The sequence below is a fragment of the Gracilinanus agilis genome, chromosome 1, assembly GCF_016433145.1.
Source record: "Gracilinanus agilis isolate LMUSP501 chromosome 1, AgileGrace, whole genome shotgun sequence".
Taxonomy (NCBI): Eukaryota; Metazoa; Chordata; class Mammalia; order Didelphimorphia; family Didelphidae; genus Gracilinanus; species Gracilinanus agilis.
The window spans coordinates 206158920-206175320 of record NC_058130.1 but is presented as its reverse complement, the minus strand read 5'-3'; the positions used below and the strand labels follow the sequence as shown (position 1 = coordinate 206175320).

The 16401-nt window shown below is 34.0% G+C and overlaps 1 protein-coding gene and 1 non-coding gene across 2 annotated transcripts in view; one reads left to right on the top strand and one right to left on the bottom strand.

Moving 5' to 3' along the window:
• Positions 1-16401, top strand: part of FOXK1 (forkhead box K1) — a 127482-nt gene that overhangs the window by 52788 nt on the left and 58293 nt on the right. The gene's annotated exons all lie outside the window — the stretch shown is intronic.
• Positions 16169-16274, bottom strand: LOC123232735. Its single transcript, XR_006505252.1, has one exon. It is a non-coding gene; the product is annotated as a U6 spliceosomal RNA (small nuclear RNA).

The following is a 16401-nucleotide window of genomic DNA, read 5'->3' as shown; positions in this document are numbered from 1 at the left end:
GTTTCCACTCCTGTAGTTCTTCCTCTGAATGTGGGTAGCGTTCTTTTCCATAAGTCCCTCAGAATTGTCTTGGGTCATTGCATTGCTGCTAGTACAGAAGTCCATTACATTCTACTTTACCACAGTGTATTGGTCTCTGTGTACAATGTTTTTCTGGCTCTGCTCCTTTCACTCTGCATCAATTCCTGGAGGTCTTTCCAGTTCACATGGAATTCCTCCAGGATATTATTCCTTTGAGCGCAATAGTATTCCATCACCAGCATATACCACAATTTGTTCAACCATTCCCCAATTGAAGGACATACCCTCCTTTTCCAGTTTTTTGCCACCACAAAAAGCGTGGCTATAAATATTTTCGTACAAGTCTGTTTATCTATGATCTCTTTGGGGTACAACCCCAGAAATGGTATGGCTGGATCAAAGGGCAGGCATTCTTTTATAGCCCTTTGAGCATAGTTCCAAATTGCCCTCCAGAATGGTTGGATCAGTTCACAACTCCCCCGGCAATGCATTAATGTACCACTTTTGCCACATCCCCTCCAGCATTCATTACTTTCCCTTTCTTTCATTTTAGCTAGTCTGCTAGGTGTGAGGTGATACTTCAGACCAATTATATTTTTGAATTGTGTTTGGCTTCGTCTTCTATTTACTTCTATTTTTAGCCTCACATTCTAGGGATGGGACCATTTGTTTGCATCAAACTCCACTCTCACACTCAAAGATCTTCATGTACTGGGAAGCTGTGTGAGGCTAGCCTGTCTCCTCCTGTGGGATTTCACTGTTTTGTATTTTACCTTCCACATATCCTGGCTTGTCTCTCATCAAGGCTTCCATAGGGTTCTGGAAGGTTTTATGTGTAGACCTTGACTGAATGCAGTTTATAATGTCTTTTCTTAGAGTTCCTTCTGATGTATTTTTAGATCTTATTGCTTCTAGGGGATCTGGAGTACTCTAGGTCCTAATATGGCATCTTTCCACCCTAAATAGTATTTTTAGCTAGTGTTAAAAAAATTAAGTTGTAAATGTACTAAAATCCTAATTTTATGATAGTTTGGATATGTCTTTTTAAATTATTTCCTTTTTTTTTTTAATGAACTAAAACTGACTTTCATAGACCATTTAATGTTAACAGTACATGCCTAACTGTTTTCTGACATTTAACCAAAAAAGGTGGGTAGTCAATGGTTATACCTTTCTAAGTTGAGTTAAATAGGGCAAGTCCAAGATGGTAAAGCATATTAAGAATTGTTAGTCAGCTCTTGACTTCCCAATGCTGGTGAAGGCAGTTTCTGGCAGCTATAGTATGTTCTACATAATATCAAGGGAGAATACCAAAAAATCCCTTCTACCACTATATCTATAACACTGGGACTTATTGGGGAGTAGATTTCTATTTATCTTTTAATTAGTTCAGTTCTCCCATTGGACTTAATGCCACTAAAGGGTCAATTACTACATACATAAACAGACACATTTTTGTGTATATGTGTGTGTATGTATATATGTGTAAATACATATATGTACATATATATTAGTTATAAAATAGTCATGAGTAGATTTTCATTACCACTCAAAATAAATTCACCTAATAGTTTTCTGGCTTAGTGACTACATTCGTATAAGATGATACATCTCCCATCTCTGTGTCTTTGCACTTGCCATCTCCTGTTTCTGGCTTTCTCAACTTAGCTTTCTGGAATCCCTAGTTTAATAATTCAAGTATGAAATTGTCAATATGATAGGCAATATAAAATTGCCGGAATAGGCAACCACACAGAAGGTAGGTGGGTGTAACCTTCTAATTTCAGATGTGTAATTCTTCCTTTCCTTTACTCATTTCAGTAAATTTATGTATGGTTTTTTTGGTGAAATACTTTGATATCAGGGAGATTAACATTATGTACATACTAATGGAAAAGGAAAAAGTCATTTAGATTTTGAGGATATTTGTGGATGAGTGTATATGGAGGGAGAATGCTTGAAAAGAAATTGGCTAGCTCAATCTTTCAGAGCAAATTCTAGTGATGAATAGACTATCAGGGATAAGTTGATGGAAAAGAGTAATATAATTTACATAACAATTAAACTACTTTAGTGTATCTAGCAAAAATGGTAAAACCATGTCTTTCCCTAGGAGATAATTCAATATTATTAATCTGTTTTATGAGCCAGTTTCCCCAAATGGATAATTTCTCTTCCAGGGTGTTAAAATATATTTAGAGTTGGATGTCTCCAGTAATAAGGGAACAATTTCAAAAACAATCTATGGAAATTACTTTTTTTTTAACCCTTACCTTCTGTCTTAGAATCAATATTGTTTAATGGTTCCAAAGCAGAAAAGTGGTAAGGGTGTGGCAGTAGGGGGTTAAGTGACTTATCCAGGGTCACATAGCTAGGAAGTATCTAAAGTAAATTTGAACCTCAGAGTTCCCATATCCAGCCCTGGCTCTCAAGTTACTGAGCCACCTAGCTGCCCTCTGGAAATTACTTTTTGTTAGAAAATAAAGAGAACGTTGTCTTTTTAGCCTGCATGTTGCATAAATAAGATGTTCTCCACATTGTTATAATTATAAAATTTTAGTCTTATTTTTCCATTTCTGTCACATATTCTAATTTGCAGATGGACATAGTTAAGAGATTATCATCGATAGAACACATCATAGTTCTTCCTTTTCTAGATTAGTTAACATAATTGTGAGGATGAGAAATTTCCTTTCTTTAAACTCATAATTTTCTTGGATTTTGAAGAATTTAAATTCATTTAAAATCTAGGGAAAGTTTAAAGCCAAACAAACATTTGTTAATGCTCTGTGTGATCCTACATTTGTTTGGTTTGATTTTATATCATATGATAGGAAAATAGGCATATATATATGTGTGTGTGTATAGTACACATTTACATATATACTGTATATCTATGGGCATATTGCTTTATGAATATTATCTGCTTAGGATAGTATTCTTTTTTACAGAAATAGTCAGAAAATATTAAGGGACCTTTGTAAGTATATATCATATATAATTTCATTATTGAAAGGAGAACATTTTATCTTTATTCTCTACTACCACTTTTTTGGCTTTTATTTATAGATCAACAGAATTAGCGGAATTAACTTTAAAGTAAATCAGTCCCTCTTGAAGATAGCTCTCTTTGAGAAGGTTTACCAATCTGAAAGAGTTCAAAGGCTGTTGAGAATCATCTACTGTCTTTTAAAACCTTCACATTTAAAGTCTAACTTGATCATGTATCCTCCAAGATGATTTTTGTAAGTTTAGCATGGCATGTTGTATGGGGATCAGGTGAAAAGTTGGATAAAATATAAGAAAGAATAAAAAAATAACAGAGAATAAAAATAGTAATATATAAGGTGATCTGAAATTATAGATATTCTTTGGACTGAGCAAAAGCAGTACATTGTAATTCTGTGCACTGAAGTGGGATTTTGGGAGAGCATAGGCAGCTTTCCTCATTGGCAATTATAATTAATTTTTTACATTTCTGAATTTATTGAGTTAGGCCATTATTACATATATATATTGGTTAATTGCTACAGATGGACACTGAGCTAAGACTCAAGAGCTGAGGAAGAAGCAATTGGGCTATATATCACATTTGGAAAATTGGAAGGTGCTTATGAGGATCTTAGACTGCTCATTGCTGCAAAAGATCATCATTTTGATAGCAGTGTTTTGTTTTTTTTAGATTTGCTGTGAATGCTATAATCTCTGAAGTCATAATTTAAGGTGACTCAAAGCATAATAGAGACCTATGATATAAATATAAGCAAGCTGCAGCACATTGCTAACCATGACCTTTAAAAGAGACATCATAGTATAATGTATATAACAGTGATAGCAATCTATGACGCCATTTTTGATGACACGCGGCCGCATACAGAGAAGTATGGGGCTGCATGCTGAGGATAAAATATTTGCTGTAGTATAATGTAGACACTCTGCACTATAGATCACAATTCTACCTACATTAATTTACCTATTTTGGTTTATTAAATACAGTTATATATTACAATTATACATTTTTGTTATTTAAACTATATATATTGTGAAATTATGGTGTTTTTTTTCTCAAAGTGACACACCACCCGAGTTATGCTCATTTTTTTGGTGAATTTTGACACACCAAGCTCAAAAGATTGCCCATCACTAGTATATAGAGTGCTAGACTTGGAATGAGAAGGATTGAGTTCATGCCCCACTTTCTGACATTTACAAGTTTTATGCCTATGCCAAGTAATTTAACCTCTCTGAGCTTTGGACAATTCTCTAAGGTAAGAGTTCTTAAAGTTTTTTGTGCTGTGGATTTTTTTGTGAATCTCATGAAGTCTATGGAATCCTTTTCAGAATAATGTTTTTAAATGTAACAAAATGCATAGGATAACAAAGGAAACTATTTGTATAAAAATGTAATTATCAAAATCGTTTTAAAAATGAGGACCCCAGTTTAAGAATCCCCTCTGTACTAAATTATAGACTGGTTGCAGAGGTCTTTATTGGTGAAGGAACTTCACCCATACTAAAAAAAAAAAAAAAAATCACAGATCCTGCAAATCACATCGGAAAAGTGATGGAAAAGAATCAGGTCAAGGCTTCTAACCTTTTAGATAAATCTCCTTGTGGAGGGCTTAGCAAAGAATCATAGATTTGGAACTTAAGGAAATCTCAGAGGTTATGTAGACCATCACCCTAATTTTACAGAGAAAAGTTATTCAACTTGTCCAAGATCATGAGAATGATCAAGCCTGTTGAGCCAAGGGCCTTTGTTTTTTTTTTTTTTTAAAACCCTTGCCTTCCCTCTTGGAATCAATACTGTGTATTGGCTCCAAGGCAGAAGAGCAATAAGGGCTAGGCAATGGGAGTTAAGTGACTTGCCCAGGGTCACACAGCTGAGAAGTGTCTGAGGCAAGATTTGAACCTAGGACCCCCGTCTTTAGGCCTGTCTCTCAATCCAACTGAGCTACCCAGCTGCTCCCCCACACACACCCCAAAGGGCCTTTGACAATAAGTCCAGCACAATTTTACAAGGTAAGTTTTATGGTGTCAGAGATTCCTTTTGGTTTTTGACTATATCACTAGGGTTTAGGCCAATGCTTGGCACATAGTATAAGCACTTAATAAATGCTTAGACACTGAGTGATGGAGACATATGGAAAAGAAATGCATAGTATTAGGATGTAGATAGATTTTCATGGATGTATAGAGGGAGTACAGACAGATGGAGATATAGTGGCATTATTTGAAACTGACCTATTTAAAATGGTGAGTGCCAGAATAGATGTTAACATCCATTCAGAAGTATAATGCCAAATCATTATTCTCTGGTTAAGAAGTGGTGAGATGATAGTGGAGAAAGAGATTCTTGCATTTTTTTTTTAATTTTGAAGGTAAGGTTTGGGGTAGGGCTACTGATTCATCAACATAAAATTATCTTCTGAAAGTTTAAAGAACTCTGTTATACCAGCTTGGGCTCTGGTCTGCTATCCAAGGTAATATGGCAAAATCAATGCTGATTTTTGACAGTTCTGAGCAGTAAATGATTTGAAATTTATTACAGTATATGACAGAATGGTTTTAGGAGAATTTTATTTTGATAAAATGGTTGGGTAATGAATTATTTACTTATAATTTTTATAAGTTTTATAAGTTTTTTATATTGACATTTAAACAGCCAGTAAAATTTTCTAATGTAACTTTTTTAGGACAGTTAATAAGCTTGTGATTTTCTTGCTTCACCTTTTTGCCATTTGAATTTTGTCTCTGATTCTTAACTGAAAAAAAATTACTCTTTTGGTGTATAGCAAAAAATAAAGGTATTTTTTGGTTTAAATTGTGATGTATGTAAGGATGGGGGATGGGACAGTCCTTAATTGCTTTTTTCCTCCAATTCTGATACATGGAAACAGTAAGAAAAAAATTTTTTTAACTTAGTTTAAAATTTAAGTTGGCCCTATCACTTCTGATTCTGCCTGCTTAATCATTTAAATTTTTAAAATGCATTCAGTTTGTATTGAGTGACCCAAAGGAATGGATTTTCACCATCTAAATGTCATCCTTGTTGAATTGACATTTGTATACTTGAATTAGGTAAAATGAATTCTGTTGGTGGTTAATGTAGAAGATATTTTATAATCACAATTACATTGTTACCATTGACTTGAAAGAAATTATTACTATCATTTATAGTCATCAGCCAACTGAACAAGCTTCTGAAATGAGTATCAGGAACTTAGAGAAAGGAAAAAAGGGGTGGAGGAAGGGAAAAATATTTACATAGTGCCTAATATTTGCCAGACATTGTGCTAATAAGCATTTCACAAATATTTCATTTGATTGTCACAATAACCCTGTAAGGCAGGTGCTTGTTTTCTCCCCATTTTACAGTTAAGGAAACTGAGATCCACAAAGAGGTTAAGCAACTTGCCCAGAGTTATACAACTAATAAATGCTTAAGGCTGAGTTTGAATTCACTTTTCCTGACTCTAGGCTCTAACACTCTATTCTTTTCACTACCAAAGCACTTTTGCCTTTTTTTTATTTTTTTTTATTTTTATGGTAGTTTTGCAGGTAGCTATTTCTTTTTACAGAAATTAAACTGGCCTTGAAGACTTTCACAGTACTTGTTACCACAGTTTTGGACTGCAATAGAGCAAATGACCAAACTGTAGTGAACTTGCAGTTCATAACTAATAATTCACAAAAAAATTACTAATGATTTGTTGAGAAATAACTTCAGGTTGAATAAATCTCATTTTGTCATAAACCTTTTTGTTATTACTTTGGGCCATCACCACTGCTTCTTTCCATTCTCTGACTCCTTCCTCAGTTCTACACAGGGTTAAGACCATGCATTATCGGTTAACAAATATTTCTTTATCAACAACAACTGTGTGTAGTGTACCCTTAGGCATGATATGATGAAGTGTAAAATGGGATTCATGTTCTTGAGGAACTTAGAGGAGTTATAGGCATGAAAGTGAAACAAAACTTCTGGAATGTAACAGTTTTAAGGCAGCAGTATGGGAAATGTCATAACAAAATTTGTGAATTATTCCCAAATAATGGGTATATCCATAGTATTTGCTAAAGGTTCAGAGGAAGAAGAACTCAATCAGCTTGAGATAAAATGGAATGAAAAGTTTCATGAAAATTCATTGGTTTAACAAAAAGTCACTGTAAAATGTTATTTATTCAGAAATGGGTTGGATATTGAACTAAGTTCTGTCTCTCTGGCTTGTTAAGCTTGTACACTATATATTGTGTGTGAGCTGAAATGTATTTGAAGTAACTTTCCCCAGTGTTTTATCTCTTCCTTTATAAATTTACAGTTTAGCCTTAGTTTAAATGGAAATGTCATCTACTTTATATATATTGTTGATTGCCAGTGATTTTTCAATAATCCATGCCCAGATGTCTATATTACTCAGAATAATACAGTTGACTATTTTGTAATTTTATTTTTTACCAGCAGTTTTGGTTGTGGGTTATAATAATAATTTTTTAAATCCACCTTAATTTGTCTTGCTATTCAGAATGAAAGACTTTAAGAAATAAAATCTGCATGGTCTTTTTTTTCTTTTTAAATGAGTGTGATGGACTGAACTGGTAGCATTCTGTGAATCCTTTGTTTATAATCACAATAATGTCTGCATTTGATTGGACTATACATCAATTACCTGGGTTCTCACTTTGTGTTTCTTGAGTTTTTATTCTCTTTCCTTGCTAATCTCTCCCAAGCTTATAGCAGGTGACATTTATTCCTGTTGATATATCTGAGTGCATTCAAATCCATTTATGATTAAACACTGCTCAAACAGGCAGAGTAAGATTTATTGACATAAAGGAAGGTTGGTATGGATGGAGTACCAGAGGGTCAATTTGCTGCTCTGTTTATTTCCAGTTGACAAGAGGTGACATTTATTTTTAAATTGTGTTCATGTTTCTGTAACTGTTACAGATCTTGAAACAGGATTTCATTGGAAAAAAATGACAGGAAAGGGGATAATGACTAATAACTCTGACGTTCAGGCCTATATCCTGGTACGTTTCAATTGAAAAACTGTCTAAAATTCACCTGGCTAGACACATTGTAGCTAGTTTTGGTAACCTTTATGAGTTTAAAAAAATATGTTTTAATCTTGATAGCTCAATGTAAATAAAAGTTATAAATTACATTTATAAATGAACAAATATAATTTGTGAGTCAAATACATGCACTTTAAAAAACAGGTGAAAATTGTGGACTAAAATATTGGACTAAAATAAGAGAAATCAAGAAAAGGTTAGTTAAGGGTTAATAACCACTATCTTTCTTTATGATTTTCTTCTGGTCTTTAAAAAGTTAAAAATTATACCATACTTTCTTTTAAGTACTAAGTAAAACTTGATTTGCTATTCTCAATTTGTAGATAAAGCAGAACAACAGATGAAAAGCTTAGAGGAGGAATATATCTCTTTCTCCATTTCCCTTCCCCCTACATATTCTAATGCAGATGAAAAATAATTATTGCTTACTTTGAGGGTACAAGCTAACTCTCCTTCACCTCATTTATCTTTATCACATTTTCTTTGGTTCTGGAAAAAAAAAAAACACCACCAACAAGTAGTGCGTAGGTGGAAAGACTAGTTTATTGTTTGATTCAACATATTTTTTAGAAATGGGTTCTTCTTATCAAATATAGTGATGCCTATATGATTTTGCTCCCAGGTAATGTAGATATAATTGAGATTCTTCTGTGTATTTTTCAATGAAAGGAGAGATCATAAATAACAGCTTCAATTTGTTAGTGAAAGACTTGTATGGGGTGCGGCGATAATCAGAAAAGTATGTCTGAAAGTGAAGCTATTAGAGTCAACCTTAAATGTGTAAATAGGGCAGAAGTGTAGGGATCAGAAAGCTAATGGCAACTGTGCTTTAAGCTGCTATTAGAATTACTTTTATAGAACATTTGCATTATCGATGCAATGACATTAGACTTGCAGCTCTGCTCTGCAGTGTTCTTTTATATCCTGTTAGCAAAGGTTAAGCCACTTTCATATCAATGAAAACAAAACAGAAAATCAATCAAATGAGAAACTTATCATTTATTAAGATTCATCCTCTGGGTTCAGCACAGACAAATGTAGAATGAATGAATGAATTGAATACAAAGGATATTTGGAAATGCCCTGGAATTATAAAATATGATATTTGTTGTTGTTATAACTGTTCTCTTTGTTTCTTGAGATTACTTCTGCCCAGAAATAATTACCACAAATTTATACTAAAATGTATATTAAGTCTGGGGTGTCTGACCAAAGCATAATATTAATGGAGAAAACAAGTAGGTCAATAAGCATATGTAAATATATACATAAAAGAAATATAGTTTAATGTTTTTTGGGGAAGGGTACTTACTAAGTAATAGTAGCATTAATAGTCTATGTGCCAGGCACTGTGCTAAGTGCTTTGCAAGTATTATCTCATTTGATCCTCACAACTACTCAGGGACATAGGTGCTATCATTCCTATTTTACAGTTGAGGAAACTTAGGCAAGCAGAGAGGTAAAATGACTTGCTTAAGGTAACTAGAAAGTGACCACAGTAGTAATTGGTCATTATAATAATTGATCATAGCTAGTGATTTATGAGATTTGGACTTGAACTGTAGGCCCACAGTTCTATCCACTGTTTTCTTTATTAGCATTTTGGGGTTAAGGAGAATACATATAGCCTATCTGTGTCTCATTTTCATCCTATATAAAATAAAGAGTTGGAACCGAATATTCTTTTAGGTACCTCCCTGTTCTAAAATGAAAAAGGAACTTGCCTTCCAAAATAATTTATTATTGTTGTTGACTTTTCACTGCCTATGAATCTAGATTATTGCTTTACAATAAGACTGAATGTGTTTTGTATTAGAATCATCTAGTCCAGTAGTTTAAGAGTTTAGGAGATCATCTGAGTATCACCTAAAAAAAAAAAAAGCCATTTAGCAGACAACTAGTGGTGCACTGCTAAATCAGGCCTCCAAAAGTTTGAAAATCATTAATTTGTGCTAGTCAATAGAAATACCTACTAGGACAATACTTTTGAAATATGAATCAGATTTTAACAGTGGTAACAACTAATGACACCAGTTATTTTAATAGATTTCCTCAAAGTGATTCTTTTTAGTCAGATTATAACAAATGGGAGATTTAATAGGATTATGTGACTATTGCCTAATTTTGTCTAGACTATGATATATGAATATGTTATTTTTTTCAGTAGATATATTACTGAAAAGTTTTATGTAGTTATTTTTGTGAATGGAATCATTTAAAATATACTTAGGCTATTTGGCAATCTCTTTATAGAATTAGAAGAAAGAAGTTGTAGCCAAATGGAAAAAGTTCACAAGTTCTCCTTAGAGAAGCAAATAAAGGAATTGGTGGCACTGTTTTTTATCATATACCCAAGGCAACAAGAAACATAATTTCTTGAGCCATTTGTTCATCTTATATTGCAGTGCTTAGAAACATTTGCAAAAAAGACTATTATGAAAATAATTGTAGCTTATGGGCCAATATCTGTTTGCAAAGTCTAAAGAGGTAGAGAAATTGTAAAGACTTGTTAAAATCCTTCAGATTCAATCAACATATACTTCATTATTCAGTGACTTCAGTGCAAAAGAGGGACTTGTGAGATTGGTGAGAAATAGAGTAGATAACATGGATTAAGGCAAATTGATTAATTTTCCTAGGCCAGTGATAGGCAACCTTTTAAGCTTGTTGTGTAAAAATTCGCCAAAAAACGAGCATAACTCGGGTGGTGTGTCACTTCAAGAAAAAAACAGCATGTTTTTGTGATATTTATAGTTTAAATAACAAAAATGCATAATTGTAATATATAACTGTATTTAATAAACCAAAATTGGTAAATTAATATAGGTAGAATTGTCATCTATAGTGCACAGAGTGTCTATACTACACTACAGCAAATATTTCATCCTCAGCATGCAGCCCCATACTTCTCTGTATGTGGCCACGTGTGGCTGCGTGTCATCAAAAATGTCTATGTGTGTCAGTGCTGACATGCATGTCATAGGTTTGCTATCACCATCCTAGGCCTTAGTTTCCTCACCTACAAAATGGGATTGGACTTGGATGACCTTTAAAGTCTCTTCTTGCTTCAAATCTATCATCCTAATGAATGAGACTAAAGATTTAAATTATGCAGAAGCCTCATGCCTCTATCAGTCTATCTGTCTGTCTGTCTATCTGTCTGTCTATCTATTTATTGAATATTTTCTCCAAAAGAAGAATAGAAAGATGTTGGAAACAGCAGGCTCCATATGGCATTATTTAAAATTAAATTTATTATATTTTAGCAGACCAGAAAATACTTGAGAGGTGGAAGTCACTTCTTAATCAACTGTATGTATTGTCAGACCATCAACTTCATGAAGCAAAGATGAAAGTTAGTAGAAAGCTATAAAAAGGAATAAAAACTAGAAAAAGATACAATTAAGTCAAAACCAACCTCCCTTCCCCCATCCATATCTTCTTAGAATTAATATTGTAAGTCGTAAGGCAGAAGAGTGGTAAGGGCTAGGCAGTTTAGGTAAGTAATTTGTCCAGGGTTACACCAGTAGGAAGTTCTGAGGCCTGGCAGCTGTCTGTCTGTGACCTAACTACCCCACCCCACCACCACCACCCAGTCTGGCCTTTTCAAAAAACTTAGTGATGAAGATTGGGATGTAGATGGAAGAAAGGACATAAAGCCACATATAGTAATTTCATTTAGAAGGTTAATGGATGCAAAGTAATTGCTGTAACAAGGAGAAAATAGGAGTCTAAAAGCACCTTAGTCAGCATATACTTTACTGACTTGCTAAATGAAGAGATATGACAGCCAAGGGTAAGACTGACTTAGAATATAAACTCATTTGTAACATTTAAGGAGGAACTTGATAGAAACTCATGATCGATGTTGCTTTCAAAAAAAAAAAGAAGCAGAAAGAAAACTTGACAAAGGATCCAACTAAGGAATTTTATCTCTTGGGAATTTAAGGATGAAATTGGAAAGAGAGCAATAAACAAATAGTTAGAAAGGTCTGTAAAGATTTTAATTCTTTTTAAAAACTTTTAATTGATATTTTACATTTTTATGTCACTTCTGTTTCCAATCAATTACTCTCTTTATCCTTAAGAACTGTCTCATGTAAGAGAATAGAAATAAAAGAAAAAACCCAAGGAGATAATAAGGAAAAAAACTTGTACAAAAATATTCATAGCTGTGCTTTTTGTGGTGGCTAAAAATGGGAAAATGGGCGGGGTGCCCATTGAGTGGGGAATGGCTGAACAAATTGTGGTATTCAATGATGATGGAATACTGTTGTTGCTAAAAGGAATGATGAACTGGAACATTTCTATGTGAACTGGAAAGACCTCCAGGAATTGATGCAGATTGAAAGGAGCAGAACCAGGAGAACATTGTACACAGAGACTGATAAATGGTAGCATAGTCGAATGTAACCGACTTTTCTACTAGCAGCTATGCAATGGCTCAGAGAAAGAACGCTATCCACAACCAGAGAAAGAACTGTGAAAACAAACGCAGAAGAAAAACACATGATTGGCCACATGGTTCGATAGGGATATGATTAGGGTTTTGATGTTAAAAGACCACTCTCCTGCAAATATGAATAACATGGAAATAGGTTTTGAACAATGATACATGTATAACTCAGTGTAATTGCTTGTTAGCTCCCGGAGGAGGGAGAGAAGAAGGATGGGAAAAAATCACGAATCATGTAACCATGGAAAAATATTCTAAATAAAATTTTTTTAGAAGAGAAGAAAAAAGTTTAATCAAAATTAACCAATAAATCAACCAAGTCTGACATTAATATATGTAATCAAAAGAAAGAAATATATTCTTATCCCTTCTTTGGAACCAAGGTTGGTTATAATTTTCCATTATTCAATTTTGATTGATGTTTGTCAATTTACATGATAGTGGCTATTGTGCATATTGTTTTCCTGGTTCTGTTTTCTTTCTTTTTGCACCAGTTTCATGTAAATCTACAAATGCTTTTCTGTATTCATCATATTTATTTTTTGGTTTTCAAAAGCAAAACAAAATGAGGCAGGAATAATGGCAGCAAAGTCATTTCCTTTAACTGTTCTCTAACTAATGGACTTCTAATTTTTTCCCCAATTCTTTACTACTAGGAAAAAGTGGTCATTAATTTTTTGATCTTTTTTTAATCATAGGTCTCTTAGGGGGAATATTTGTAGCAATAGAATCTCTGGGTCAAAGGTTATGGACATTTTAGTCATTTTCTTAGCATCACTGTAAATTTTTTCCAGGGCAACTGGAACATTTCACAGTTCTGTCAACATTTATTTAGTATCACTTAGTTTCCACAATTCATTCCACTATTGACTATTTCCATCATTGCTGCCCATAAAAAGTAAGAGTTTGTTTTAAGTTGCTTTTTGTTTACTACAGGTGATTTGGAACAACTCTGTATAGATTTTCTTAACAAATTTCCCTCCATCAAAGACAAAACAATTACCCACCATATTTGTACTGTAACCACATAGTCCAGTATATGCTTATAGAATAGATAAAAAAGAGGACAAAGACTAGAAAAAGAAGAACCATAATAAAGGCAACATAATTTTGAAGATGTTAAGGAAATCGACTCACAAAGTAGCCGAAGAAAAAATACCATCTCAAAAAAAAAAAATCTCGACATGTATTATTACCCACAAAGGCAATGTAGAGAAGATCAATAATTACTGACATATGCTGATTTTCCCATCTATAAAATTTTTATGAGAATCATATACCACACAAATCAAGGTCATCCTCAGTAAGGGCATTTTTAGGGAATAGGTAATAAATAGGTGATTTAACACAGTGTATACTCCAGCATTACTATCATATAGTTGACTGAAAGATGGAAAGAATGTGAATTCACATTGTGTATGTCATTTATAGACGGGCATGTGAGTTAATGGATTAAAGCACCACAGTGAAGACTCTCCTCCAACAAGATATCTCTTAAACATATGTAAAAATGATTATAGATTTCTTGAATAATATAACAAAAGTTATAACTGTGCTTAGTAATAACTCTTCACTTAATTGATTTGGGGCAAGGCTTAAAACAGACCTGCTAAAGGTGATACCATCTGTCTTGAAAGAAATCCAGCAGAATTTGAATTGAAGAAGGATTCTTTGTGAATGGTCTAGTCTCCATACTCCTGTTTAGGAATGACATTTTGTTTTCATTTGGCTCCAAAAAATTGCATAGGCTCCTGGAAGAGATCTATAACCCTTAAACACTTTTGAAATAATTTATAGATGTTTTTGTGTGTATCTGTGTGCACATAATACACATATTTCACATTATTCACTTGTAATTACTGTGTGTATGTGATTGTTCAGAACACAGCATTAGATAATGATTTGAACCCAGGAATGAACAAAAGATGGAGAATGTTTGAGATTGCCTTCAAGAAACTACAAAACTATTTTAGTGTCCTGAAACTTAAAAAAAGAAGTTATTTTATTTTTATTGTTGCCTTTTGTTTTTTATATCATTCATTTCCAAATATATACCTCTTCCTTCCACTATCCAAAGAGCCATCCTACAGTTTCAGAAAACTAATGTATACATTGTTTCAGACATTTTATGCAATATTCCACACCCAGTTTGTCTACTTCTGCAGTGTAGGGAGAATTTTGTATTTTCTCTTTTCTAGAAGCTCGGTTATAATACTTGCATGATATTCAATAATTTTTTCTTTTCATTTACATTGTTGTGCATATTATTATCATCTTGGTTTTGCTTCATTCTGACTCAGTTCACACGTCTGTTTTTTTTCCTATTTGTCATTTCTCAGAGTGCAGTATTATATTCATGTGCCACAGTTTATGAAGGCATTTCTTTTTTTTTTTTTTAACCTTTTTTTGTTTTGTTTTGTTTTGTTTTTCAAACCCTTAACTTCTGTGTATTGGCTCCTAGGTGGAAGAATGGTAAGGGTGGGCAATGGGGGTCAAGTGACTTGCCCAGGGTCACACAGCTGGGAAGTGTCTGAGGCTGAATTTGAACCTAGGACCTCCCATCTCTAGGTCTGACTCTCAATCCACTGAGCTACCCAGCTGCCCCTTTTCTTTTTTTTTTTCTTTTTATTCTTTTAGAAAAATTTTCCATGGTTACATGATTCATGTTCTTTCCCCTTCACCCCTCTTCCACCCACCCCACCCCACCCCTTATAGTCAATGCCCATTTCCACTGATTTTAGCATGTGTCATCAATTAAGACCTATTTCCATATTATTGATAGTTGCGTTGGTGTGGTCGTTTCGAGTCTACATCCCCAATCATGTCCTCATCAACCCATGTGTTCAAGCAGTTGTTTTTCTTTTGTTTCCATTCCTGTAGTTTTTCCTCTGAATATGGATAGCGTTCTTTACCATAAATCCCTCAGAATTGTCCTGGGTCTTTGCAATTGATTTTACCACAGTGTATCCGTCTCTGTGTACAGTGTTCTTCTGGCTCTGCTCCTTTCACTCTGGAGGTCATTCCAGTTCACATGAGCACAGTAATATTCCATCACCAGCAGATACCACAATTTGTTCAGCCATTCCCCGATTGAAGAGTATACCCTTGTTTTTATGATGGACAGCTTCTTTGTTTCTAGATCTTTGCTACTACAAAAAAATACTGTTGTTATGAATATTCTAGTATAAATAATATCTTTCACTCTATCTTTAACTTCCTTGGAATAATACACCTACTGTTGGGATCTCTGGATCACCAGACATAGACATTTTAGGTACTTTTTTTTTTTTTTAAACCCTTACCTTACGTCTTGGAGCCAATACTCTGTGTATTGGCTCCAAGGCAGAAGAGTGGTAAGGGTAGGCAATGGGGGTCAAGTGACTTGCCCAGGATCACACAGCTGGGAAGTGTCTGAGGCCAGATTTGAACCTAGGACCTCCCGTCTCTAGGCCTGGTTCTCAATCCACTGAGCTACCCAGCTGCCCCCTTTAGGTACTTTTTTACACAATTCCAGATAGCTTTCCAGGTTGAGATAGTTTGTAGCTCTATCAGTAGAATATTAGTATGTCTTTCTTTCTTCACACATTTGACTTTTTTATTGAAGACTTTTTTTAAAAACTGAAACACTTCATCAATTTGCTGTTGTCCTTGTTCTAAGGCCATGCTAATCATCTCTGTATCCTTCCATTTTAGTTTTACGTGCTGCCAAAGCAAGCACTGAAGGCTTTTCTAATACTGTTGATGGTGTATGGCTACAAGTCATGGAACATTACAGTCTTCAAAGAATTAAAAATGAATATCACTAAACGTTGTAATGTAAGTGTTGTAGCAGCATACCATGGTTG